Below are 27,846 nucleotides of genomic sequence, written 5' to 3' on the forward strand. Positions count from 1 at the left end.
ACAGCGGCAGAGGATCCACCGCGCGGTGCGTCACCTACAGAAATGGTGGCCGCTGCACCTGGTAAGTTATTGATCTTCAAGCTGTTAAAGAAAATGAGCTCTCCTATTTTATTGAACTAGCCCAATAAGCCATAATATAGCCATAGCCACTTTTATTCGTACTATAAGATCCACCCATAAGATACGGGTGGATACCTTAACAACGATGTCGTCGCAGGTGCGCCCGCAGCATGGAACAGGGCGACGAGATGCTGCAGGTTAGTAGGTCATTTGGTGTCATTTTACATGAAGGACATAAATATTCTTTATGCTCTGTTATCATAAGTAAATCATGAATCTGACAAACAAATCAGCAACAAGAAATATGCGTTGTATTGAGGGCTCGGTATCGTGTCTTGCCAACGATCAGGCGCCGGGCAAAAGGTTGGTTAGCCCTGGGGCTGTTTGGTGGTGAGAGATGCATTTGAGTAGATGACGGAAGAGTAGTTCCAGCAGGTCTTTGTCTGTCCAAATGAAGAGGGCATAGCTTGTACACGACGCTTGACACTGCCAAAGGATGCCATCCAGCTAGTGGCTCTTCAACAGAGAGGGAATCGTTGTGCACGTTGCAATTCTTGACAACAGCAGCTTCCAGCCGTGAGCTGGTCGCGAGTAATCAGCAACTCATGCGAACATGTTCATTCCAGGTGCTGCGGAGAATCGAAGCCTCCACCACCCGCCTCGCTGTCGCGGCAGAGCGGACGGCAGCAGCTCAGGAGGGGATCTCGGAGCAGGTGCGCGCTATAGCGCAAGACATCGCTGCGTACCTGCAACAAGACAGAAATTAATTTATCGTTTTTCAATATCATTTTATTCATTTGTGTTTCAGCAGTTCCGTTTGTTTTATTTATTTATTTGAGTTTTAGTGTTTAGGTTCCTTTATGAGTAATACAGGAGGACTTTTTTGGTTGAAAGGTGTAATGCGTGCACCCATTTTTGTTCTGTAGTATTTGCCTCTTTCTATTTATGCTTATCCAGCAGAAATGCCAGCGTGCTTTCTTTATTTACACATTTCGAAGGCGCCTAGTCATTCACACTGGAATCATTAGAAATAGTTATCGATTTCTGTGTATGGGTTTTGTACTGTAATATTTATATTGCTTCACTGTGTTGTAGCTTACTGCACTCATGAAGCGTTACCGCATAGTGTTTGCACTGTGATATTTTCATTTCGGCACAATGAGGCTAAGATGCAACAACTACAATGTGCTCTTTTTTCAGAGCACCAAACTAGTCATTCTTTAAGTTGCATAGTTTGCATAGTTGCATAGTTTAAGTTGCATAGTTGCACAAATGAAAATGACCATCATCATTGCACCACGCCAGTGATTGGTTTCCTCTAGTCTTCGTTCCAAGTGAGTCATTGCAAGAATAAGTTTCACGTGTGACACGTTCTGGGTGCTGTGAGATTGTAGAGCCAATTATTCATGTTTTACCTAACATGTTTCATCACAGCTGGCAAGTACACTCACCTTTTTACAATTATGATTCACCTGTTGTTTAGCATCGCACTACAATTGCTGTGGAGAAATAACTGCTTCTGGTCAGTGACTCATAACACTGACAAGGGGACGGACATACCTGTGAAAGTCATACTTTCTTGCAAGGTCACGTAAATGTAAGTGCAAGTTTTATGTGCCGTGGTGAAAACGAATTGTGTGATGCTGATGTTGCAATGTTGTCACATGCTTTGCTACCTGAAGCATGTTGTACAACAAGGTTTGTGAAGTACTTGTCATCATAGAGTGTGATAAAGTTGACCTATCTATTTTTTGCGCTTTTGCGTTAATTTACATCTACCCATTTTATTTATTTATTTATACTATCTGCCGGTGGACGGGCTATTACAGGAGTGGATGTAACATACATAAACAGAGAAGTGCATTAGTGCGATTGAATAATGCACTAAAAAGAAGAAAAAAGAAAATGAAGTAGCACTGCTGATATGAAACACATTAACAATATAATTACAGAGCACATTTTGACTTATTATATCACAATATTACTACAGAACATCAGGGTGCATCAGGGTACATAAGGCAGTGTATCGCTTCCAAAAATGCATTAACAGATTTTATTTGGACAATTCAGTCAGGCAAAGAGTTCCACTGCTGAATTGCCCTAGCAAAAAACTATACCTGAAGCAGTCATTGTGCACTGTGGAAGGAGGTATATACATACTGTGTCTGTGCCGTGATGTTTCCTGTGTCTTGATTTGGAAGTACTTGTCGTATCTTATTTTGACGTGGTTCTTAATTACTAAGAACATGAATTTAAGCCTTTCATACTCCGTACGTTTTTGCAGAGGTGGAAGCTTTACAAGTTTACATAATTCAGTCCGAGAGTGAAAACGGCGGTATTTATTAAATATAAACCTAGAAGTGAGCCGCTGCATCTTCTCTAGTTTTAGACAGCTACTGTGGGTGTAGGGATCCCTTACTATATTTGCGTACTGAATTATCGATCTTAGCAAGGTTTTGTAGGCTAAAATTTTAATTTCAGGGGAGTTACAGTGCAGGTTACGTCTCAGCCCCCACAATACTTTGTTAGCTTTTGCACAAAGTTCATTTAGATGAAGATTCCAACGCAAGTCGGGTGTAAATATAAGACCTCGGTATTTATGTTGTTTAACGCGAGCAAGCTCATGACCGTTGATACTGTATGAGAAATTTAAAACATTCTTTTTTCTAGAGATGGCCATAAAAATCGATTTAGTTGGGTTAAGCTGCATTTGGACACCGATCACACCATTTCTTAATTTTCTGTAAGTTAAGATGAAGGTCGGCCTGATCACCTGGTGACTCTATTCTCTTGTAGAATATGCACTCGTTGGGAAACATTCTAATTTGGGTAGTGATGTTATTCGGCAGATCATTTATAAAAAATAGGAATAAAAGGGGCCCAAGACGCTATCCTGGGGTACCCCAGATACCACGGGAGATAAACTAGATTCCTGATGTCCCAATTGAACATATATATTGTTCTCTATGGTCAAGGTAGGAAGTGAACCACCGCGGAAGGGAAGAATTTTCGAAAGTAACACTGACATTAAGTAAAAGCTTTTTGTGGGACACCTCCTCAAAGGCCTTTGCAAAGTCTAAGAATATTATATCAATTTGGCCGCGGGCATTAATTGTGCTAGAAAGGTCATGCACAAGTTCAATAAGCTGAGTGACGGTGGACATACCTTTGCGAACCTTTGCGAAAGCCACGTTGACCTGCAAAAATTAATTTATGTTCATCTAAATAGATGAGCAGCTGCTTTGACACAATGTGTTCTAGCATTTTAGAACATTCGCTCGTGAGCGATATCGGTCGGTAGTTGCTAATGGTACAGGTTGGGCCACCTTTATGTATGGGCACAATTTTTGAGCGCTTCCAGGCAGTGGGAAACGAGCCACTAGAAATGGATGATTGAAAAATTAGTGTTAAAAACTTGGATGTCCATTCGGCATATCTATAAAGGAATTCATTGGGGATTTTGTCAGGACCGGGACTTTTTTTTATGTTAACGTGAAGTAACAGATTGAAAACGCCCTCTTCTGTAATTTTGATATGCTGAATAGGAAGTCTGTCCGCATAATCATTGATGGTAAGCAAAATACCGTCATCGATGGTGAAAACTGAGGAAAAGAAGGATTTAAATGCCTCCGCTTGATCCTGCCTACTTTTGTCTGTGTGCATGCTACACGACTCAGCCGTTCGATTCAAGTACCTCCAAAACTTATCTGGGGCTTCTTTGAGAAATCGTTTCAGTGTTGAGTTATAAAAGTTATTTTTAGACGTCTTCAGGTTGTGCCGGAGCTTTTTACTTAAAAGATGAATGTCATGTTTCCGTTCGATACTAGGACGGAGGGTGCAAGCCTTTCGCATACGTTTAAGCTTTCTTTTAGTGTGTATTATTTGCAGAGTTGCCCAGGGGTTTCTTTTTCCTACACGTTTAGAACGCTCAGGAATGAAATGTTGTATGCAAAATGTTGTCATATCATGGAAAAATTTCCATAGTTGTTCAGTAGTACCAGATGATCTGCACAAGTCCAAAAAAGAATAATATGAATGCTCCAGATGTTGCAGTATTGCCAGGTCATTGGCGGCTTTAAAGTTTGGAATCAGATGTTTCTCGTTCTCGCGCATGATATTAACACACACATCTTGTGACATCATAACCATTTTATGATCAGAGAGACCTTCAACAATTGCACACATGTTAACAAATGGGAGCAACCAACCTGATAAGAATACTAAATCAAGGATTGAGGAAGTAGTTGGACCCACACGCGTACAAGCTGAGATGACCTGAGTCAATTCATAACAGAAAGCGATCTCAAGTAGTTGTGCACAATTAGGGACGCATTCCCTCTGCACAAAGTGCCGACCAATTAATTCCAGAAAGGTTGAAGCCACTTAATAAAATAATATTGTCTTCGTGCTTTAGGTGTGCGTCCATAAAGCTTCTCAGTTTAATAAGCACATTCACTGGAGAGTTCGGTGGTCTGTATATAGCACCAATGAATACTGTACGATTGTTAAGTTTGGTTTTAATCAAAGAGCTTCGACGTCAGTGGCATGCGGAAGAACACTGAACAATATACATTCTTTAATTAGCAAGGCAATTCCTCCTCCTCTCGTTCCGCGGTCTCTTCTCACGATTTTGTATCCTGGAGGCGTAACTTCGGCATCTAGTATGTCTTTTTTAAGCCATGTTTCGGTAAGTGCCAGAATGTCGGGTTCATGCTCCAGTACTAGAGCCTCAATGTCCGTTACCTTATTTAAAATGCTTCCTACATTTATGTTTATTATCTTGAACTGTTCAGAAGCACTCTGACGTCGTCAATCGTTGTTAGCGTGCTTGTCATCTCTTTTGGAAGGTGCCTTACATATGTACCTCAAATTGGTAGCCTCATTCCAACCATACACCACATCATTTATTTTCATCTTGTCAAACATTAGTTTCACCTTGATCCCCCTTTTCCTTTCCTCAGAACTAGAGTTCCATAGCCGTTTGCGGATCTCGACAATTCGTTTAGAAAAGTCTTCGTTAATGCTGATTTCCTTCCCCCGGAGCATAAAGCAGTTTCGCAGGATTTTGGTTTTATCTCGGAAATCTGAGAGTATCAATATGATTGTCCGATTGTTACTATCCTATCGCTTTCCTAAGGGATGAATCCGTTCGACTGAATCAATTTTTTGCTTTAAGACTGTATGAAAAACATCAACATTGACCTTCTTACGTAATGCCTTTTCAGTTTCATTCACATCTTCCTTTATCCCTCGGATAATGATATTATTTCGCCGAGAGTGATTTTCGAGGTCGTCAATTCGTTTAAGGAGAGCATTACCTTTGTAGCAATTTCTACGAACGGGTGGATGTCTGATTTTCCCTTTATTCATTACTTCTCTCCACCATGCGGGTTTCCGCAGAACTACTATGTCAAACTCTTGCCTTTGCTTCGTGTTGTCGACAAATTCGACTTCGCCCTGCCATCTGCTAGCCGCCTGGTTAGCTCACATGGTAGAGCGGCTGCCCCGGATAGGCGGTGGTCCCGGGTTCGAGTCCCGGACCAGGACGAAATTTTCTTCAACTTTGAGGCTTTTCATTCGGGGAACCCGTTTGGGTTTCCTTTGTAGCAATTGCTACGAAAGGGTGGATGTCTGATTTACTGTCAGGATTTGATTTACGGTTCAAGTGGTCAAACTTTTTACCAAGAGTTGTCATTGCAGCTTTAGTTTCATTGGCAAACTTCTCAAGGTTAGCAAGCCTAGTTGGGGCTTCGCCCAAGATCTCTAATCTTCCCTCTATTTTCGAAAGCCTGCCCTCTACTCGAGCCTCAAAAGATGCTTGGTTTTTTCAATATTAGTTACTTTTTCCAAGACCGCCCTCTGTGTCTTAATCATCTCGTTAAACATTTCTTCAGTAATAGGTCCGGGATTTTCTTCAACATCTCCCGAGCGGGCCATTAGCAAACGAGCAACGGCAAAACACTCAGATATACAACATAAGAGAGTATGTGGGCACGGCAACACGACTAAGCACAGAAAATAACTGCGAAAGCCATATTTTCGATCACCATCCTGCACAAGGAGCGGGAAAGTCGGTCACATTGCCACGGCAGTGTTGCCGTGTCCACTGGTGTTTGCTGAAACAGGCGTCCCTTTTAAAGCCAGAAAGGCGGCAGGTCCGAGATAGTCAGGTGACGTCACGGTCCGTGTTGATGATGCGCTGTAGCCATAGTCCACATTTGGACATGATGTGACGAGTGTAATGTCACTATACTCAGCGTTACATTTTGTTTGTGTTTGAATTCGCATTCATTACGCTTTACTTGCTTGCCTCGCCTGCGTATTCATGCTTTGCACGGAAGTTTTGATACACCTAGCACAAGAGATGGCTAGCAAGCATATTGCCTCGCTCCTACCAATGTACACTGAGCGTCCGAATGCACAGGATGCGGTGGTTGCGATCGTTCTGGTGTGTTTTATGAAAATTTTGCGCACCTTTTGCTGATAGTGACCATGAGCACAGAGTGCCTATCATATGTACTCCTTCCATCAAGTCTGTCATGACTATGATGGGTCAAGGGATGTTTCCAATTCACATTTCATGTGATATTTAAAGAAAAGGCTGCACTTTCACGTTGCTACCGTGTTTCATCTTGCACTAGGAAAGAAGTACTTTCTGCCAATTTTCCATTACTGTAACCACCAACTATGGCGAAACAAACACATGTTTTGACATGAGTAGAAAGTAACAGCTGCTTCATCTACAGAAAGTGGCATATCACAGGATGCACACAACACATACAAACTGTTGTAGCATCGTATTTCTAATGTTACGCGAGGAAGGAAGCATTTCGGGATGTGCATATTGCACAAAACAATGCTAGGTTGGGAGCAGCAGCAAATGCAGTTCTTCACAGATGAAGGGGCATGAAGGCTCACGACTGCTTCACGAGTACTACTGTTAATAAATGGCAGCCTTGGAGACTCTTGCATAGTGAAGAGGGTACAATTGTTTCTGAGTCCGCGGCTGTGGCATTCTATTAACGCGATAGCGTTAAGGAGCTCGTGTCGCAGAAAAGCCGGTGTCGTCGGCGTCGGTGTCGGTGTCGGCGTCGGCGTCCGCGGCGTTGGCCGTGAGCAATAAATCACGGCAGGCACTTCATGAATAAAAAACAACTTGCAAGATGGGCTGGGTGGGAATCGAACCAGGGTCTCCGGAATGTGAGACGGAGGCGTTACCACTGAGCCACGAGTTCCATGCTTCAAAGCGGTACAAAAGCGCCTCTAGTGAACGCGGTGTTGCCTTAGAAACTAGCTGTTTCCAAGGCTCAGGCGTGCGTCGCTTGCTCAGGCGCACATTTCGTTGTCGCGCCGAACGCTGCGTTGCTCGACGCTCACCGCGTCCGATGCGGGGCGCGTAGTTGCTGCGCCGTAGCCCATTGTCTTACACCCCTTGGCGGGTCGACGGGAACGCTGTCGCGTTCCACTCTTGAAGGCGAAGCTTAAGCGTCCTCCAATTTTTAAAGGATTCTTTGTATAAGTGCACTTCCTTTGTGTTTAAATTATGATAATCTGTCGGATGTGTGGATTCGGAACATTGACCATCTGTATGGAGGTGCACTTGATGTGTATACAATTTTTTAATGTATTTTTCACAGTACAAACACAGCCCTGTGAAAGCCTAAGGGCACTGCAATTTATATAAATAAATTATGTATTATGAAAACTCACCATTCCTGTGTCCTTCAGAAAAGGTAGACAATGGCGCTGCTGCCTTCCTCTGAGGAAGACGTCATGCGGTGCCAGCACCTGGATGTCTCCTGGCTCCTCAGCTGGTTGCACGTCCCCACCATAATCGTCCAATGTCCAGTCGCCCGCGTCCAAGGCAATGTTATAGAGAGCAACGCATGCATAAATGATTCGCTCTGCTCTATCGGGGCTGTATTGTCCGAAAGTGCTGCAAGCAGCGGAACTTGCTTTTCAACACCCCGATACATCTCTCCACAACATTGCGCATGGATGCCTGCTCCCGGTTGTAGTGGCCTTCAGAGGTGGTGCCAGCATGGCTGCCAGGTACTGGAACAAGCAGCCATGGCTCGAGGGAATATCCTGAGTCTCGTATTACAGAAAAATGACAGCTGAGCGCTCTGCCCTAGTTAGGTATACGAATTACGAATACTAACCAAGCAGATACTCGCCAGGCTGCAGTTGTGCGGCTAGGCGTGCACGCAGTGAGTTATGCTGCCACACCCAAGAGTCGTGGCACGAACCAGGGAACCGGGGGTCTACAACAAGAATGCGAAGTTCTGTGTTGCACACCTGCAATGGGGAGCAATACAAAATAGCGCTGCAGATATGCTCGAAATCCGTTTTGCCATTCATATGCAGAAAAGAATACATGTATGCTGGTACAAGTAGCAGACTGTTTCAGCCATAGGCGTCCACATGGTCTTGCAATTAGGGGGCTTTTTGCGCACGCCTATGGTTTGCATTAATTGATAGCTAAATGAAAACTTGAGGCCCGATATTGCGCAAGAACACCCATACAAGCCAAAGCCAGCCCATGCAATGGATGTAAGTACTTCCGTGTTCAAAATGCTTCCATCGTATCTTCCCTACAGTTTATCAATTTCTGCTACGACTGCTGCCCATTTTCCTTAATACCTCCAAGTTGCACAACTCGATCGCGTATGCACGCCATAACGAAAACACAATTTTGGAACGGCAGACGGATTATGCACACAAACACATGACACTCATCATTACTCCCGACATGCCAGGCTTCAACGAGCTCGTAAACAGTTTCCCGCATGTCCTCTTTTAATCATTACATTATTAGTTATGCTAGCTTGGGCATTAAACTGAACAATTGCTACTATGGGCGAGTAAAAATGGCGACCACAGTTTGAAGTAAAACATTCCAACGATACTTACGACCATGACGTTTAGGGCGTAATAATCATTTCTCGACATGAAGCTCGCCGTGTCGGCCGGGCTTAGTCCCTCTGGCTTTATAATGGCGATCAACGTGCCGTCGACGCACGCTAGCACGCCTGGAATGGCGCCGCGCCGCGCAAACGCCGTCTCTGCCTCATCCCTAGCAGACGGTGCGAATGGAAAGTCCACCAACTTTCTCCGGGCAGACACGGAAATTATGGCCTCCGTCACCTCGTGAATGGTGCTGCTCACGGCCGGCTGTGCTATGCCTATGTGCTCGTCGCGACCAACGCTCCTCTGGGAGCTTCCGGTGCCGAAGAATCGCAGTGCGCACAACACGTTCCTTTCTGTGGAAAGGCCACTGGCTCGCTGGCATCCAATGATAGGGTCAAGCTCGCCGCACAAGCTACGCGCTCTTCGTTTGGACAGACGGAAATACTGCCGGAACTCTTCTTCCGTCAAGTCTTCAAATGCATCATCTACCTTCATCATCATCTACAGCAGCCGCACAGGCGACACGAAAAGGCATGGCAGCGAAAACAAACGCGATGTTCTCCAACTGTTGGGAGTACGGAATCGGATTGAACCGGATACGAAAGATGCTAACTGTCCCAAGCGCTTATGTTCTCATCCAATCCAAGCCGTCTGGTAGCCGTTCTAATCTGTTCTATTGATTCGGATGAACTCTGCGCCCGTTCCGTGCGTTCGTCCGTTAGCAGACGACACGGAATGATTGACAGCAGCAAGGCGTCACGGCTCACGTGACAATTGACGTCATGGCATTCGTCGCGGTTCAAATTGACCAATCGGGTGCGGCTCGATGGAACGGACCGCCTCCGTTCTATTTTGGAACGCGTACAAGATCGCACCCCAGTTCTCCGAAGGAGTTGTATGGTCGGTTAACTTTGCTGCCGTCGCCAGCTCCCCGAAGATCGCCACCGCCGAAGGACGGTCGAAAACACTGCAGCGGTCCTGGAAAGGTTCGCAGGTCAGTAACCCTGCAGGCCGATCGTAACAACAGACACTACGGAGGAGATTTCTTAGCGCGTGTTGTATGCGTTTATCACCTAGACATGCCGGCATTGCGTGGTGCGGTCGAGTTTGATTACGCTGCCCAACTGGCTGCTCGCGTGGTGTGGCAGTAGGCACGGACGCCCCATTTGGTGATCACTGTGTCTGAAGGGGCAAAGTTCTGGCTGGTGTTGTATAAGTCGCGGGTCGCTTTTTTCGTCACAACGACAGATCGACAGCACTGCTCCAGGAGGGCACATGTAAGGGGCAAACGGAGGCCTTAGGAGAGCACTTGAGATTATAATAAAGCAGGCGGCGCAGGATCTCCAGGGCACCCAACGGGTAGCGGGGGGATCAAAGCTGGAAGCAGGGTGTCAGTGTCGCTAAGCGCAGGTGTGCTCCTCCTGATTGGCTCGCGTGCGTGACATCACTGTCGTCAAGTGCTGGTGTCAGGGTGGTTCGGCGCCCCGTGGGATGACTTATCACATCGGCACGCGTGGCGACCGTGTGTTCGACGGTGCGCCCTGCCGTCACTGTCGCGAGGCGCGCGTGGCGACCGTCTGCTTGGGTGGGGTGTGTCGGCGACGGTGGCGGCAGTTTAGTTTGCGGTATCGTGTGGGAAGGATGCCTCGTCTCGCCAAACCAGTGTCTCCGAACACGCGACGTGCGGCAGCCGCTGCACGCAAGCGGCGCTCAGGAGAGGCTGAGCGTATACGTCGCATGCATCAGGGCGGCGAGGCGCGTCCGACACCACGGAGTCCAGGGACGCGACAGGCCAACGCAAGAGAGGCAATGCGTTTGAAGCGACTCGCTGCATTTCCGGGTACCAAGGCAAATAAAGCTCGGAAGCGCCGTGACCGCCATCTTGCCGCGGCAAACCGAGCAAGTACAAGTCACTCGAGCAAAGCGGATGATGAGGATGGCCAACTACACCCCGACACCGCCATGGAAGACGCGTTTCCTCCTGATCCACAAACGGCGCTGCAACAGTTCGGCGCTTCACAGTAGTCATCCTGGATGTGGACCCACTAAAGCACAAGGAGTTTCCCCGGCCATGAGTTCCAAGCTGACATACCCCCAGATAACAGCTTTGAAATGATGGACTCAGAAGATATCGAAACGATAGACTAAGGCGTAAACGACGTTGCAGGCATTTAATAAACAAACTAACATTCGCATAATAGTGTACGAGATGTGTGCCATGGTGTTTCCGACGCAAGAAATCGCCATTGGGAATGGTGTCAGGCTTCCGCAGTTTCACATTTTAACGCGAAAGCGTTAAGGAGCTCGTGTCGCAGAAAAGCCGGTGTCGTCGGTGTCGGCGGCGTTGGCCGTGAGCGATAAATCCCCGGGTGGCCCTTCATGAATAAAAAACAACTTGCAAGATGGGCTGGGTGGGAATCGAACCAGGGTCTCGGGTGTGTGAAACGGAGACGCTACCACTCAGGCACGAGTTCGATGCTTCACAGCGGTACAAAAGCGCTTCTAGCGAATGCGGTGTTGCCTTAGAAACGAGCCGTAGAAAGTTATACTGCGGTGTATATTGGTAATTATGAACATATAACTTACAGAAGTCGCAGTTACACGAGTAGCGAAGTGCGTTTCCGCTACATTTCTTCTGCGCTTTCCGCACGCGCAGAGCCATCTTGTGGCAAACACAGAAGACTCCCTCCTCTCAATGTACGGCGCTGCCCCGACAGGTGGCGCGCCACGCGCGCATTGGGGCTGTGCGGGGACCGGTGCGACGTGCGTCGCGGCCCGGACTCCCTCTCCCCTGACGACGCTTCGCCGTGCTCCCTCACGGGTTGCGGAATCAAGCGTCCTTCCTTTCTTTAGATCACTATCTGTCTATCGCTCTGCCCGTGCCGATCACGACATTTGGCTGGCGTACATCGTTTCCCCTTCCGACACACAGAGTTCTTTGGTTCGTTCCGCTTGCTCAGGCGCACGTTTCGTTGCCGCGCCGAACGCTGCGCTGCTCGACGCTCACCGCCTGATTGGTGGGTGCAAAGTCCCATGCGGGGCGCCTCGTAAGTGATCGCTGTGCCGTAGCGCATTGTCTTACACCCTTGGTGGGTCGACGGGAACGCTTTTGCGTTCCACTCTTGAAGCCTCACGGGGTGAGCGTGAGGCTTCAAGAGTGGAACGAGTTCAAGAGTTCTGCTTTGTAATTGATGTTTCCGATTCAAGCAATAATTAAAAAGTTCACTAATTAAAAGTAATTAATTAGGCAATACTTCATGGTGAGAAAATACTGGCCGTAAGTACATACGACTACGGCTACTATGCAGTCGGTACAATTTCTCTAGAGCTCTCGGGTATTTTTAACATCTTGGTCCAAGTTAGGTGGGACACCCTGTACAGCGGACTTATATGTAAGAGGAAAATGATAAACTATTCCAAATGCATTGATTAAAAAGTGAAAACTCCCGACCGGAATAAGCGTGTTTCTTTTAAAAGGTGCACCAGACCTAGGTGAACCAACTGATTTTCCGAGAAAAGGAATCAACACAACTATAAGACGGTAATACGAACAACAGTGTTAGGGAAAAGGTATTGCTATGTACTCAAACCTAATCGGGGAGACCGGCAAGTCTTCACGAATGTAATCTCCGGTGGCTTCTATGGCGACCTCTTCCAACGTGCCAGCGGGCGAAATGAAGTAAAACATGTAGTCTAAGCGAATGATATTTGGTACTCAGATCGTGTTCGACTTCAGAATTCACTATTAAAAGTTATAGAATAGCCGTTTCCGTTTGAATGCAACGCGTAATAGCACTTTTGATGTTTATCGAGGGGTTGATGCAAGTGAGGACTCTTATTCCGAATGATTGTGCAGCTGGAGAATCGTGGCCGTTGTGCAGAGGCGCACCAGTTCCTGAGAGAACGCACGTGTGCTAATCGGTTCTGCTGAACAAGTTCCTGGCTGACATTCAATATAAAGGCCCCGTTTTGGGGCAGCCTGTAAATCTGCTAACTTAATTCAGGTAAGGAAAATCTTTTTGACAGTCTCACCATGTCTGCAACCCATTAAAACTGCTTCAGAAGAACTTCACTTTGGCCTAGTTGGTGTTTACAGCATATCGTATTGATCGCAGATAAAGACGGGGACCGCGGAAGAGAACAAAAAAAAAAAACGACACGGGTGGTATCTGTCAACTGGTTTATTCACGGAAAAAGGTTGAGGACGACTACTATAGCCGTAAGACCTGAAGTGGTACCGTATATTCACAGGGTCACTCACAACCTAAGGAAGGTGGCAAGCAGTTGTGGAGTCCCCCTTGTCTTTTCAGCCCCTTTTAAGCTGGCGCGGCTCTGCCCTCGCACCTCCTGTGATCCTAAAGTTAGGGAATGCTGCGGCAAGAACGATACCAAGCCGTATGCAAAATGCAATGTAGGAGTTGTGTACGAAATCTCCCTGGCGTGCGGCAAGTCCTACATAGGGCAGACAGGACGGTGCCTGAATGATCGAGCCAGGGAACATGAACAAAGGTTAACGAATGATGAATTGGAGCACTGGCCTGCACACTGTAATGCCTGCCCCTGTGCACGACTTTTTAAGGGGATAACGATTCTGGGGAGAAGCCAGGACCAGATTCGCACGCGAACTGATGGAGGCATATGACATAAAAAAAGGAAGGCCAGGACTGTGTTAGCGACACTTCCATTAGGTTGTTCCAATCGGAAATAGATTTTTTTGATAATTGGTTGTCCCGCTAGGCTGATGAGTGTTCTTGTTGCTGCGTTGTGCGGAAGTCCTATTTGTCTATATATTGCCGCGGTTGCCGTGAATAAACCAGTTGAAAGTTACCGTCGGTGTTGTTTTTGTGTTCTCTTCCGCTGTCTCCGTCTTTATTTGCGGTCAATATGATATCCATTAAAACTGGGAGCCCAATGTGGTACCACACCCATATTCTCGATGAACACAGAAGGGGCGCTATAACGTAAAACTTCTCCAAACTTTTCTGTTCCAATGCTGCAATCAGCCTTCCGCGATAGGTCAAAAACTTTTTTGAACCACCCCCAATCCACCTGTTTGTCACGCGACGTCACGAAAACCGCGCGAGCTAGATCCCCATTTCATATGACGTGTACACACTGATTATACATGGTTTCACCGAATAAAAGAAAAATAGTTATTTCTGATTCGACGCCTTTTCAGCGTTAGGCCTCGGCTATTTGTCAAAAGTTTTCGGGCGACACCCACTTCACCAGCCTGTCACGCGACGTCACAGAACCGCAAAAACTCAGGGGGGTCAAAATGACGTGTACGCGTTAAAGATGCATTAATATGCCGAACAAAACTTAAATTTCTTCTGAATAGCCGCAGGCTGCCCCGTTACGAAAGGAATAGAAGATAGCTGCCGCCGATCGCTCAGTCACTGGCTATTCGCACCTGCAGGTGAGCATTGGTTTATTTGCGTATAATAAAGCTTTTTGCATCGCAGTGTGACGTTTTCGAGCACTTTCGGCTCGTTTAGGACCTCGTTCTGCCAACTATTCTTCGTTGAGGATCCGTCTTAGCGTCATTCCTAAGCTTCCGTTGCATGCCGCCGTGATTTTCGACCAGCCACCGCAAGCTAAGGGCCCAAACATGGTCAATCCGCCCGTCCGTTCCGCCCTCGTCTACCCGCGTGCTGATGATGGCTCTACAGTGGAGAGGGACGAGCGGTCGCAACTTTCCCGTCCGCACGCTTGCTCGTCTTTGATTGGCTGGTCCGAGGCGGACGGTGTCGGGTGTCGTTACAGCAAACATGGTGTTTGCTCGAAGCGAAGCGGGGACGCCTGGCCTAAACTACAGCCGCGTCAGAAAAAGTCTATTGTTCTCCTGCTTATGATTTTTACTAGGTTATCTGGCCCCCACGGAGATAGTCACCGAAGGCAGCAAGCCGGTACACCCTTCGAGTCTTCGTCAGTGCGTGCGATCGCCAACAGAAACAGACGGAGCGCAGGAAGTGTATTGTGTTTACGAGAACGTCGGAAAAAATTTTTGAAGCCGCCGACTTCGTGGTTTTTTGTTCTATGCTTCGTGTGCGTGTCGCAAACGAGAAGTCCATCTCATACACGTGCATTCTGAGGAGGACACATGTTCAGTGCGTGGCGAAATATGTAGTGTCCGAATGGTGCACCCAGCGAACACGATTGGTATCTGTGGTGTTTGTGCGTGATCAAAAATAACGTACAGCGCGAAGAACAAGGACAGCGATAGACGACAGACATAGCGCTGTGTACGTCGTCTATCGCTGTCCTTGTTCTTCGCGCGGTACGTTATTTTTGATCATGAATTACCAACTAGCCCAAGCAACCGCCCTAGTGTGTGTGCGGTTCGTTGCCGCGAAATGGTGAACGCCAGCCCTTCCAAACTTTCTGAAGTAATGATACGATCAGTAGCGACAAGTTTTCGTTGCCTCGTTATCGCTGCCATTCAGCGTGTGAGCCGTTTTGCCGGCTGCGATGCGCTGTGATGGCTGCGACGTTCGAGCTGTGTTCTTGCTGTTATGAAGTGTGTTCTATTCTGCGCGTGAGCCGTTTTGCCGGCTGCGATGCGCCGAGGTGACCGCTAAGGTCGAGCTGTGTTTTTGCTGTTACGAAATGCGTTCGCAATCTACAGACCGCGATATTTATGTGTGCTTTGTCTCGGCGTTGTAGGTGTGGAAGTACTCGTTCTACGCGATGTGCGTGTGCTCAGAAGTGAACTATGCAGAAGTCTTGCCGATCGCGTTTTCATATTTAGTACCGTTGCAGATAAGCCCTATCACACTGGCCTTTTCGGCATGTATCGTTTGTTTCAAAAGTTGTTACTGCGCTTTTGAATGTGGTTCTATTGTGGGCGAGTTTAGGCGACATCATAATGGTTACATGCGTCGAAACGTACAGCCTTGTCCTGAAATGTGGACACGCCTGACAGTACTAATGTCATGAATGAAAATTTCGGGTAGCCTTGTTTTTTATCATGTGGACATCAGTGGGAATAGCAAGAATTTCTAGATTTCACGAAGTAAATTGCTTTATATCTTGTAATGCAAGTGGCTTACATCTACCGAAAAATCTTAACTGCTTGTTTTTGGCTGGTGTCTAAGCACAGAGTCTGTTTGGGATGACACCAGTGGCATGGTAGATGAATACGTTATAGGTTAGAATTGGGTACTTCCTTCCCATTAAGTACAAATTTTACATTTGCTGACAAGAAGCAATATCAATGTAAAAATGAACACGTAAGACAAGTACTAATAAGTAAGTAAGTGTCCCAGGTACGGTGATATATGATATTCAGCTAGCGGCCATCAGAAATGCGTGAATGAAATTGTGCCTAGAATTCTTCCTCACTGGCTAGCTATGGTCACGTTAATAATGCAGGCAGAGTTGGGTAAGCGAAAGTTTGCCGTCACTTTGTATATCTACCCTATTTTTCTGGTTCGTGTCACCTGTTTTTGCTTGAGCCTTCAGTTTAAAGCAAATAGCAGAAGTACAAGCATCATGTGCCTGATAAGTGCTTTACTTTCTATCCTCGTGTTAATTCTGCTAACAGTCATTAGCAAATGTGCATTAAACTGACTTGGGCCTGCAAAATATGTCCATTAAAAGTTTTTCCGGTGCACTTCATCAATCTTTAAGCTTACTACTACCTATCATTCGTGGGTGTAGGATGTTGGACGCTAGAAGTGGCTATCTCACTGATCTTTATTTTGCACAGGCCATGATTCCATTCATAAAATGAACCATATTCAACTGTGCTGCCAGACTGTGGAAAGAAGTGCCTCGTTTCTTGTCATTCTTTAGCGTGTTGATGGCCACAGTGCGTTGGCCCTGAGAAGTCAGCTGCTATCACAATGTAAAACGTGCCTATTGGCTACCATGAGTTTATCCTGTACACAAATTTTCACAATTATGTCAACATTAGTGATGTTCTCAAAGCTAGCCAATGAGGACGAACTGCTGGCAGAGTGTCTGCTCCCTATATTATGTTAGTCACAGTGTTTTGTGAGTGTGCTGCATTTATCTTTTTTGACACAAATTTACTACCGAGCCAGATAAGATATTGTCAAACCATCAATTTTAGGCCCACACACATGGTCACTTATTTTATCATATTCTGGAAATGACACTCACGTCTAGCTTAGATTAGCACCATCAGCTTAACTTATGCACAGAGTTGAGTTGCTCCATGTGAGAAAAAAAATCACTGCGTGACTAATAGAAATTATACTGGTACGAAATATTATTTGTCCTTATGTCATGTTGTATAAGTTGTGCTGTTCATTTGATGCACACAGTAACACGTAAACACAAATGTGTGTGTACCTTGCATTTACCTGCATGTGTGTGTGAATAAAACAGCCCAACTTCTAATATCAAGGCATGTTGCACCAACTATACCCCATCAAAGATGGTGTATGTGGTATTCAGCTCATCCTATTTAAATTTTATCACATGGTGCACTTACAACATTTCATGCCGGCATGTAAACCAATTGATTGACTGTATCCGCTGCATGTGAGAGTGCATATTTTAGACCAATGCAGTACCTGAGGCGGTAACTTTTTATTTACCTTTTGCTATCGCTTATTAAAGGGATCTTGTTTATGCCATCCAAACAACTCATACAGAGGTTTGTGTTTAGTATAGCAGCATTGAAATACTGAATGTAGCTGCACTTTGTATACTAGTGAGATGAATTCCACTGCTAATCGTTCTGCCACATGCTGTTCTTCAGTCATGCATGGTGACTGTATTCGGCGTCATGTGTTCTATGCCCAATTTCACTTGGGCTTTTCAATCAAGTGAAATCTGCCTCTTCAACGGTCACTTTAGTGGAAAGTCACCACTGAACCAATAGCTCAAAGACCAATTCCTGCATGCTTTTCGCAAGTCAGGTAGTGTGCGGAAACTATGTATGGTACATCGCTTCAGCTACACTAATAATCACACAGCTAAACCTACTACGTGTAGTTGAGTCATTGATATAGGCGGAGGAAGATGTTGCACGTATGCAACAGTTACTAATCCCTCGAAATCTGAATGACCCAAACCTTCGCGAGCATATCGGTCACAACCATCCGGCAGTACAAGTGGGAACATTTGTGCTACCGCAAGTGAAAACAACTAGAATAGTGCCACCTTCTCAGCTGGTTTGTCGTGATTACCTTGCCTGCAAGTTTCTTGTTTATATTAAATAGGCTTCCTACTTTATGAATTAAAAGCTTTCACAACCTTTACTGCTCTAATGAAGGCACAGCACAGATACCAGTAGTGAAGGAGGTATATACAAGTAGGGCAGAGAACTTATTGGTAAGTTCAAAAATATACAGGTAAACCTACGTCAAATGAACTATTTTCACATTAGAAGATGTACCACCGGTAATGAATGCACATTCAGAACATGCAATAAGTTATATAAATTATTTGCTTTCAAATAAATACTCCTCTTGGAAACATCTCATGAGTATATATCTGCATAAGGTCACTGCTATACATACATATTGCTTTTATGCCAGTCATAATGAATTGTACACGCACTGCTTCACCTTCAATTCCTTGCTGCATGAAGTTAACCACTTATGCAGAACCTTGTTGCACACAGTGAGAACTTCATTCATCGCTGAGCACATCATTTAAAATTATATTTTATTGGAAAAGTGTACAGGCAGCAAGCATTAAATTTCTAAACTGCATGTTTGATGCCTCATCTTTGGTGGCTTTATATATGTAAAAAAGGAAAAGGCATTTCGTGCACCCAAGCGCTTTAAACACTCTCTTAAAATTGGCAGAGCAAAGAAAAGAAAAGCTTGAACCAAGCAAACGCAAGCACATCAGCAAGCTGTACAAGAAGCCTTACGCGCGTGTCCAGTGGTAAAGTGTGTCTTGGCGACCTACACAGCTGTATTCCGCGACACATGTGCGTGTATTCCGTATTCTTGCAAGCTGTCACTAGCACTACAGATACCGCGCCACCGCGCCGAACACGGGGATTTCGGACGAATTGCTTCCGGCGACACTATCACTTTCGCGTGACGTAGAACGCGGCACGTTGGATAATTAGAGAGGTTTTGTTCAACCAGCCAAGGCAGCGCGCACTGAAATTAATCGTCCGAGAATACGTAGAATGCTGCGACGTGATGCGATTGCAATGCATTGTTGCGTACTCCAGGGTAGCGTACCGTATTGCTGCCGAGAAGTAGCGACGCCTGCCTATCGAAGCTCGACCGACGTTACTTATTGGGTAGCGTGGCGTTGTCGGCGGGCTGCAGGCATCCGGTAGATCATGGCGACCAAGCAGGGGCGAGACGATTTGCTAGTGCGAAACTTGCACTGTTTATTCAAAGGTAGTTGAAAGAAAATAAGAAAAGCATGAAGTATGAAGTCTCAAGTCTGAAGTCTTTCAAATGTACATTTGGGAGCCCCTCAAATAGGCTCTCTACAAGTGTGGGCGGGATCTTGCTTCCGACGATGACACGTGACAGGCACGGAGAGAGGGCCCCTCCTCCTGCCATACCGAGCACGGGCAGGAGAAGTCGATCCTCTTTTCGACGAATCCGAGGAGGTCGGGTGAATGACCTCTCCGGCGCCGTGGGGTCCGGCCAAGAGAAGGTGAAGGGGATGAGGTAAGCACACACGATGTCACGACCAAGAGAAGGTGAAGGGGATGAGGTAAGCACACACGATGCCACGACCATGAAAGGAGGGGAAGGGGATGAGGTCGCCCGTGGGCTCCGGCTCAGGGGGTAGGGTGAATGACCTCTCCGGCGCCGTGGGGTCCGGCCAAGAGAAGGTGAAGGGGATGAGGTCTCCCGTGGGCTCCGGCTCAGGGGGTAGGGTGAATGACCTGTCGCCACGTGGTGTCAGGCGCCAACCCTAACAACATTTGGAAAAGGTGGCGCAGATAAGACGACTGTGCAGTGTTTCGAAGAAGCATGGCGGTGCCAATGCAAAACATGCGACTCCAAAACAGAATGTGGCAGCCTAGAGTCGCATTTTCACCGGGATGCGGAAACTTTAAATCACATGTGCAAAATATGCCATTGTGGTCTGCTGCACCGCCTCCTCTACGTAAAGGAGACGATGTCTCCTCTGTCAAAGGTAGTTGTCAACCTTGAACACCTTTTCTCCGCCGAATGGTTGCCAGCTGTCAACCGGCCGGTTGCCCAATAGGAGTGCGCGTGCGATCCGCTTTTGCGGATTGAGAATGTATCGAATTTTGCGACACCATCCGCCTTTTGGGCGTCCGCACGCGAGCGGACGATGGCGGAACGTACGGGCGGATTGACCATGTTTGGGCCCTAAGCAAAAGAAAGCGGACCAATCGCAGACGCTGGCGCTACCCTCTTTATCCGGTTATCGATTTTCAGTGCAGTGGCTCGGCCCCATCGAATCGAATCTCTCTCCACTTGAGCGTGCTCCTTGCCTCTTGTCAGCCAATTAGACAAGACAACCAGCTCAGCGTACGCAATATTATTTGTTTTTAAGCAAACAAAAGTGACCTCCTATGAACGAGGAGATCGTTTGATTGGTCTTTTCAGACAACCCTTCTGGTGACCGCCCGAAGCTTGCGTCGGCGGTTACGCAAATTTGACGTCAGGAGCTTGAAATAAAAACATATTGGAATAGTTTTACGTTGTAGGGTCCAAGATCTACAAATATCTCTACGTGTATGTGAGACATGCCGTTCCTTTAATTGCTTCATTATTGTTCTTGTGATAGTCCACCGGATAACTAAAAGCAGTCGTTTATAATACAGAGGCTGCTTAGTTGAGCGGACGCACAGTTGGGAGCGGCATTAGATTCAGGTGTGAAATCTACGATAAGCGTAAGATGTTTTATTGCGATAGCAATGATATGGACACTCCAGGCACAGTTCTGCCGTCTCCGTCGGCGTCGCCGTGAGGTTCCGTATGAGTGAAAGTGTGGGAGGCTGAGCCGGCGAACGCGGCTCAATTTTGCGTGCGCGAGCAAGGAACGTGGCCCGGATACGTACCCTCTCCTGTGGCGCGGGAGAGACAAGCGGGGTCAGGCGGGCAGCAGAGGCGTTCTTCTCCGGCGGCTGCCCAGGGAGTCTGGATGTCCTCCTCGCCCGCCTTTCCGTAGAGAGTGGAAACATTGCGGCTTCTACTACGGCGTTGGCCACGCGAAACGCGGACGCCGTAGTCGTCGCCTTTGGCAGACGCAGTAGGGATGCGTTGCCGGCGATCGTTTCTCGAAAGCAATCTACGACGTGGCCTAAGTGCGCGCCCGCGCAGGACTCATCTTCACAGCGACCTGCGATGTTTGCAGAGTGCTCGCAGTGCCGGTAGCTTGGTATGCGCTGTGCTTTCGACGTTTCGTTCGCGTTGAAGCGACAGATGCACGGAGGTCAATTCGCTCGCGGCTGCTGCCGCTATTCCTAACTCCAGCGTTTTCACAGACAGTTTACGCTGTCATCGAGCGAGATGTGTTCATGGTCACCTGTGCACGAGTGACACCATGCTGGTTAATTTAGTTGAAACACGTTGACGGGCTAATTGGTTTGAATTCATCATCGTCATCTGCCTTTCTTGAAAACACCACGCCCGCTACTTTCCTGTCGGAAATGCAATGTCATGCTGATAACGCGCATGGCGTTCGTTACTGGAAAGTACCGGGCTCGCACCGTTAAAGAAAGGAAATGTGGACAAGACAGAAGACGTTCATTGTTGTGTGGCAAGATACAACCCAAAGGGCGTAATTTTGTTTCAGAGTGTACGATTCAAAGGGCGTAAATTTTCTTAGAGTGTATGCGCCAGCCGTAGGGCCTACGTGGTTCGGCATCATCTTTTTCACGCAGACAACGGCGCCGACGCCGGATTTTCGGTGACACGGGGCCTTTAACGCTTTCGCGTTAAAGTTGATCTCGCATGCAACGGAAAATGGCAGTAAAGCTTATCAAAGGGTTCTCGCTACAGGCTTAAAAAAATTCAAACTGATTTTTGACTAAGACATCTCGGACCCTGAAAGTTAAATGTCAATTGTAGGAGTATACTCAACAAGAACACTCAGTTGTAGGCTCCTCTGCTCTTGCGCAACCCACATATAGCGGTCTTGACTGAGACTTGGCTTAATGATATTGTGTTTGACAGTGTGTTCGTTCCCACTCGCTACAGTTCGTATCGAAAAGACGTGATGGTAGAGGTGGGGGTGTCAGCATACTTTTTAAATCATCCTTGCAATTTTTTTAATGCCTGAAATACCCAATGTAGAGTGTATTTTCTGTACAGCTTACTATGCAAATCTTAGATATGTTATTCCAGCAATATACCGACCCCCTAATTCTACCATTGCCACATTTGACGAGCTTCGGCAATTTCTGTATATGAATGTAAAATTCGATAGTCGCATTGTTTTATCAGGAGATTTTAATTTGCCTAATGTGGACTGGGCAACATTCTCACTTAGAAGCATGACCCTCTAGGGGAAGCTAGGCTGGACATTGCTTTCGCCTTTGACTTACTGCAAATTGTGGGACAAAGCACACGTATTCAAGCCAGTTCTCAGTCAATGCATGCTTGACCATTTTTTTTGTCAGCTGATGAATTAGTGCCAAAACTAATTGAGAGATAGTACCTGGCATATCGGGTCACGAGGCTGTACTACTCACCGTTACAGACACCGTGTTAGATAAGAAATCTGAATGTTCATGTTCGCCGCAGCAATAGCAAAGAAAACAGAAGCCAGAAGAAAAGAAAAAGTAGTTGTCATTGCATACTTCCATAAAATTTCACATCACCTAAAGAAGATAGAATTTCGCTCTGACGTCAAAGTCGTGTTCTCGGCTCCCCCAAAACTTGAGACTTTGCAGGAAAAGCTGCCCAATTAAGAATGACAAACCAAAATGCATGGTTAAGCATCAAAACAAGTTCGTTGCATGCAAAGAAGGTGTAGTATATCGGTTTCCCTTGTCGTGCGGCAAGTGTTATATCGGCCAAACCAGCCGATGCGTGAACGAGACGCTAGCAGAACATTGCCGCAAGGTAAAGAAAGGCATCGAAGACCGCATGGCAGAACACTGCAAGTCATGCAATGGTTGTTATCCTATCTTTAACAGACGCACGATATATTTTTCTCACATAAATCGGCTAACCAGGGAGATAGTTGAGGCCAGAGAAATTCTTCGCCATGATCAGACTTGTGTTAGTGCCCCGTGTGTAGCATTAAGCGTTACGGAAGTGAGGTTTCTGGATGGTGAAAAGGAATGACGGTGACAAGGGTTGATTTCACAGGCACAAGTGGCTATAAAGTTTTGCACGTGGTTTGTTTGTTTTCTTGTCATCCTGTTTTTTTTTCTGATCGTGGAAGCGTATATATATATATATATATATATATATATATATATATATATATATATATATATATATATATATATATATATATATGTCGCTGTCACAATAAAAGCCACTTGAAGTTTGCATATGTTGTGTGTCCCTTCTTGGTTCGACGTCCTGTCTTTGGGCGCGCAAAAATTTAATAAGAATGTTCATCTTAGCAAAACTTTGCTTGAGCCGATGATATATCAATTATTGATATGCTTTCGCTTAATTTTGACGACTTTTGAAATAGCACGGAAGACGTAGTGTCGCTGTGGTGCAGATTTAAAAAAATATAGTCAAAGAGTGCATTGATCGCTTTGTCCCGTTGCCATTAAAAAGAAAAATCGCAATAATCCCTGGATCTCCCACGAGAGATTGCAGCTCCAAAGGAAAATGAAACGTATTCAGAAAACATTTAAACTCGAAAACGTGCAGTCGGTAACACAAAAGATTGACGACATTTCCTCTCAGCTTAAAAGTCAAGTGCATGCCGATAAACAACGCTACTATCGTGAATCGCACCAAGTTTCATAACCACGGCTCCAGAGAAATTTTGGCGTTCTATTACTCCGAAATTCAAGGAATGTGTTACATTTCATGTTGATGGTAAGGAAGTTCACGAAAGCAAAGAAATAGCAAATGCGTTTAACAAACACTTCAAGTTCGTCTATACAAATGATAATGATTAATGCCACCTTTCGAAATGATTGTGCCGCCTATACCTTATGTTCAAATAAGCGAACCAGGTATACTAAACATGCTTTTACAACTGAACACTCAAAAATCTTCTGGCTCGGACAACATTCCAAACGGGAAGATATAAAATAGAATAAAGAGGTCGACTTGAGCTAGTGCGCTCTAGTCTGCTACTCTGCACATGAGAAGAGGGAAGGGGAGTGAAAGTACTGGGATGGATGATGATGATAAGATATGTGGCGAGTGCTGATGTACATGAGACAGTTGCCATGCTGGAGCCGCTCGTCGCGCTTAGCGTCCTGCATAAACTTTAACAGCACTTTAGTTGCACGCATTGAATTTGCAGTGTCATGCCATGGGCCAAGGATAGCTTCCTTCGACAGTGGTTGGCTGCCAAAGCTGGCTGGGAAGCTTTCTAACATCCTTCGCTCCAGCATGTATGCTGGGCAATCACACAGTATGTGTTCCAGTGTTCCATGCATCTGGCAGTGTTCACAATCAGGGCTGTTCTATTGGCCGATGAGGTGCGCGTAGCGACGCGTGAAAGCAGCGCCCAGCCGAATCCTGTGTAGTAATGACGTTTTGCTCCGAGTAAGCTTCGGGGGCAAACATAATCTACCGTCCGGGTCGATCATATGCAGGTGTCTGTGAATGTTGTCATCGTGGGCTCTGTATGCCTTTGGAAGGTCCTGCATGAGTGCTTTGATCATGGAGTTGGTGTCAGGTGGCGAGTAGGCAATCTGTTCTTCATCAGAGGAAGAGAAGGCCGATATTGCCTCACTGTCGGCGAATTCATTGCCAATCACACCACAGTGACTAGGCACCGACTGAAAAGTGATCACGTGGCCACTTAACTCGGCACTGTAAAGAAGTTCGGCGATTTTCAGCCTGAGCAGGTAGTATGGTCCTGTTCTTAAAAAGCATTTTAGTGCCTGTAGCGCTGATTTGGCATCGCAGAATACCGTCCATTCATGAGGTGGCTGCGTTCTCATAAAACAACATTCCAAACACATTTTAAAGAAGTATGCAGAATGGACGTCAAAGTATTTGCACGTTTTGTTCACATGGTCATTGTGCGAGGAACAAGTACCGAGTCACTTGAGCACAGCCAGAGTGAATCCACTACATAAAACAGAAAGAAAGCACTGCATTCAAAACTACCGTCCAATTTCTTTAACATCTACGGTATGTAAACTTTTGGAAAACATAATTTATAATCATATCTCAGAATTCTTAGAAAACAATAATGTACTAACAAAGCATCAACATGGATTCAGAAAAGGCTACTCTACAACTACCCTATTAGTTTTAACAGTGCATCACTTTTCGAAAGCAATTAACAATGACAAACAAATAGATGCTACTTTCATGGACTTTTCAAAGGGTTTCGACAGAGTCTCTCACAAGAAGCTGCTTTACAAACTGAGCAAGATACTGAAAAACTCCAGTCTAATTAATTGGCTCACAACATACCTTGATGGCAGAGAACAATTTGTTGATTTTAATAATCATTCTTCTCAACGACTTCCGGCAGACTCTTATGTTCTCCAGGGCTCGGTCCTTGGACCTCTCTTGTTCATTTTATTCATTAATGATATGCTGCATGGTATTCCAGTTATGGTTAAGCTTTATGCCGATGGCTGTGTATTATACTCAGAAATAGACAATATTATGCACCAGGAGTTGCTGAACGATGCTTTTCGACAAATCGTCGACTGGTGCGATGCCTGAAAAATGTCGATTACTTTCGAAAAAACTGTTTTTATGTCCACTTCACATAAGAAGTATAAACTAACGTTTCCGTACGGTCTTAATAACATAATTGCTTCCGAAGTAACACATTATAAGTATCTCGGACACTGGATCACAAATGGCTTCGCTTGGCCCAAGTACCTTGAATATGTAGTAGCTAATGCTAACCGCAAGCTCTTTTTTTAAGGAGGGCTTTGAAACTTTCTACTCCCACTGTACGCCTACTCGCATATAAACTGTAATTTTGCTGATGCTAGACTATGCATGTGTAATTTGGGACCCTTTTACTAAGACTGGCATTAACAAGATAGAAATGGTGCAAAGAAAAGCAACTCGTTTCATTTATAACAGCTTCTGACGCACTTCTGTGACAGACCTTTTAACAATAGCAAACCTCTCACCATTAATGGAAAGAAACCGTGCATCACGACTAAAATTCTTTTTTCAACTTATCAACTGTCATTATAAGACATATCTCATGGGAATAATTAATTTTCATCTCGTTGTGCTATTAGGCAACGTCATAGTCGAGCAATAACCCCATTTAGTGCTCGTAATAATTGTTTGAAGTATTCCTTCCTTCCACGAACAGTGGTTGAATGGAACCATCTAACGAAATACCAAGCTTTAAGATCATCACTTTCGGCGTTTGTTTCAAGTATTGAGTAAAAATTTGCTATCTCGCTGTGCCACTGCTATGTTCAAGCTCTGTTGACCTGATTTGTAGTGTTCGTTGCCTATGCTATAGGGTTCTTTACATATGTGTTGTTTCCAACCCTGCTAAAATCCCCAGTGGAGATTGCAGTATTGATAAATAAATAAATAAATAATTTGACTGTGACGCGTCACATGCATACTTTCATGGGACTCTATCTCCTCCTGCGGCCGAGAATATTTTGCTGCGGTGCCACCACGCCCTACGCCCCGCGAGTGACTTGTTCCGCCGTTGCAGCCCTTTATGAAGGCCGTACGCATAGCCCATAGGACCAAAAAGCTATGAAGGCACTTTTGTCTTTCTTGAGGGCGACAGGGTCATGTGAACGCCTGTGATTTGCTTAGGCCCTCCGCGTGCGTGGGCGAGGTCACCGCGTCCCTTCCCCCTCTCTCTCTATCTCATCTTTCTATCCCCTCTTTCCCGTCCCCCAGAGCAGGGTAGCCAACCAGGTGCGTTTATCGTTAACATGCCTGCCTTCTCTCTTTCTTTCCTCCTCCTCCTTTCTGAAACCTTTCCTTGGCCGGGAAGAATAAGCTTCCCGTCGGTGTGCAGTTATTAACCAAGCAAAACAAAACCGCATTCGTGATCTGGCATGTTCATGACTTCCTTGGTAGTTGGTATGTAGCTCCAGGCACACAAATCTCACTCACATGAACACCACAGGCATCTCATTCGGAGTGATAAGATTGACACGGTCATTATGTAACCTGTAGAGTAATATTTCTTTATAATATGTGTTTGTTGTAAAGTAGAGAAACAGGCATTATTCTTTCACAATATGAAATCATTTTCCCATCGTTTCTTTACAGGGAAGCTGTATATGACTAGGATCCCGGGATTCTTTCCCGCATTCGTTGACCGAAAACTGCAGCCATCAATGGCTCATACCCCCTTAGGCATTCATACCCCCTTAAGCAAGCAAAAAAAATGCAATGGCTCATATCTCCGTAAGGCAGAGGTTACAAGCACTCAGCAAAGTACAGCGAATAGTGCATACGTTCTTTGGAATCACGCACAGAATATTCACAACATCATTCGTTTCAATAAAGGAAAAGCTGAAAAAAAGGCATCCGAGCAACATAATTGATGATGAGGCGCTCGCGATAGCAATGTCAAGCACGTAGCGCTCCCCGCATGCGTTTCCCGGTAAATATTACTGTTGCGGAAGCAGCCGCGGCGACGGCAGATTGAGTGCAGCATAGAAAGCAAGAATTGCCGTACTTACACTTTCGTGTGTAAAAGAAGAACCTGCCTAGCAACTCGTTTGTGTTGTGACAGTGCAATGAGGAGGCCCCGTATACTGAGGACTCCTGGAGAGCAGCGTGCAACCGAGGCTCCACTCTGTGTATAGGTGTACGAAGTAGCGACGCAAGCCAAGTC

At 45.9% G+C, this 27,846-nt stretch overlaps 1 long non-coding RNA gene across 1 annotated transcript; it reads right to left on the reverse strand.

Annotated features, from left to right (window-relative positions):
* LOC142575084 (uncharacterized) lies at nucleotides 1–27,763 on the reverse strand. Its single transcript, XR_012826556.1, has 3 exons — nucleotides 27,692–27,763; nucleotides 7,771–8,358; nucleotides 1–806 (listed from the first exon to the last, which is right to left on the reverse strand). It is a non-coding gene; the product is annotated as an uncharacterized LOC142575084 (long non-coding RNA).
* Nucleotides 27,764–27,846: the final 83 nt, after the last annotated feature.

Source organism: Dermacentor variabilis, chromosome 3, assembly GCF_050947875.1.
Source record: "Dermacentor variabilis isolate Ectoservices chromosome 3, ASM5094787v1, whole genome shotgun sequence".
Lineage (NCBI taxonomy): Eukaryota > Metazoa > Arthropoda > Arachnida > Ixodida > Ixodidae > Dermacentor > Dermacentor variabilis.